Source organism: Arachis stenosperma, chromosome 1 (genome assembly GCF_014773155.1).
Source record: "Arachis stenosperma cultivar V10309 chromosome 1, arast.V10309.gnm1.PFL2, whole genome shotgun sequence".
NCBI lineage: Eukaryota > Viridiplantae > Streptophyta > Magnoliopsida > Fabales > Fabaceae > Arachis > Arachis stenosperma.
The window spans coordinates 22,973,677-22,975,882 of NC_080377.1; positions in this window are offsets into that span (position 1 = coordinate 22,973,677).

Consider the following 2,206-nt stretch of genomic DNA (forward strand, 5'->3'; position numbering starts at 1 on the left):
GTGGCTATATAAATTGCCAAGAAAATAGCTACTAAAAGTTATATACTTTTTGCGGCCATTAAAAAGGTTTTTACTGGCAAATGTTATAATTGCCGTTAAAACCTTTTAGCGACAAAGCATAAGATGGCTAATGTCTAATTGCCGGTAAATGTATTAGCGGCTATTTTTATTGCCGCTAAAAGAAAAATAAATGGCCGCTAAAAATGATTATTTTTGTAGTGAGATTAGTGCCCTACCACCTTGCAGACAGTGAGAGAAAGAATGTGAGGGGAATACGTCGGGGAATTAGTACCCTACAACCTTCCTCACATCCCACCAAAACACAATCACAAGGAATGCGGGGGAATGAATCGGGGGATTAGCACCCTACCGCCTTCCCCACATCCAACACATCATAAAACACAGAGAATGCAGGGAAAAAAGATCGGGGGATTAGCGCCCTATCGCCTTCCCTACATCCCACAAAATATAATCACAAGAAATGCAGGGGAATGAATCGAGGGATTAGCGCCCTACCACCTTTCCCACACCCTAGACATCCATATATACCATCATCATGTTCATTCATTCTTAATTCATTAATCATATATCATCACCAATTATACACTTCTCCAACCTCAATGTATCCCTCCAAATCTTTTTTCTCTTCTAAGTAACCTCTATTTCCTAACTTCATCTCATTACTAGTCCTATTACTAAGATCCAGGGTTAAAAGGGTGAAAATAGAAGTTTAGAGGCTTAAAATTTAGCTTTAAAACACAAAATTCATGTTTGCTGAAACAAGGGCCACGCGTACGCGTGGGCGTGCGAATTTCCATGCTCGCGTATGCAAGCACCTTGCTCGCGTACGCGAGATACCCAACCTGAAAAGGTTGGCCGCGTCACGTACAGGTGGCCACATACACAAGACATGCAGATAAGCAAAATGCTAAATACTGCAGAATTTTCAGTTTTGCCCTCCAAACTTCTGACGCGCATAACTTTTTCAATTTAAAATATTTTTCATCCGTTATTCAAACGGCATAAACTTCACGGACCTAATTTTCATATGAAATAAGTTTGAAATAATTTGGGAGTTCGGAAGCTAAGTTATAACTCGTCAAAGTTTGGCCAAAAATAAAGTTTACCCAAAAATCCTCAAACCTCTATTTTCAAAACCTACCAATTTTCAACCTTTTAAAACCAACCAAAACCTCCCAATTCAGCATCAATCACGTTCCACTCCTTCATTTAATCCCTAATATATCAATTCTCTATTTTTATCAATCTTAACTTAGTACTTCAAGTTCAACAATACACAATATATATTATCAATTTCTTATGTCAATTGCATCATTAACTTAACCTCCAACATGGTACCAACAACAAATTCAATTTCAGTAACCAATATACACACAAACCAAGTTAATCACATCAAACATACAAGCTTATATCAAAGTCTCCCAAAATCACTAACCACATACATAATAATACAATCCATCTCAACCAATCAACCACATCAACAATTCGATTCCTATCTTAAGGTCATTAGCCTAAGTTTTCACGACACATTACATATTATATACAAGAAACCAAAACTATACCTTGGCTGATTCCTCGTTAATCTCAGAACGTCATATTTGACCACCGTTCCATAAAATCTAAGAATCCAAACCTCTCCAAACATAAAATTCAGCTACCAAATCCAAAGCTCAAGCTTCCAACTCCATAAATTTGTCACATCTAATATTATATAAACACCACTAAATCAATATAGGATTTGCTATATATACAATTTCACAAGGGTTAAAGATCCCTCACCTTACCAACAGGAAATTAGGACAAGGCCCAATGATTTCGCACTACTTAAGCACACCCAAGAACCTACTATTTTCAAATTTAAGGAGAGAGATATTAGGAGAGAAATAGATGATTTTTTACCAAATTATTGGGTGGGTTTTGTATAGAATTCCAAGACGAACGCGTGGCCACTGACGGCTCGTCAATCGAAGCTTCGAATCAAAAGTTATGTGGATTAGAAATTAAATCAAGGGTTTGAGTGTTCTTTGTATGCAGCTCTTTCTTCCTCACCGTGTATTCTTGAAATGAAAAGGAAAAGAGCTTGCTTTAGTGTTTTATATGCTGGGCTATGGGTCTGATTTGGGCTGGATTCAATCGATTCGGTTCATTTGGTCTAATATTGGGCCAAAATCTTTAAAATTAGTAT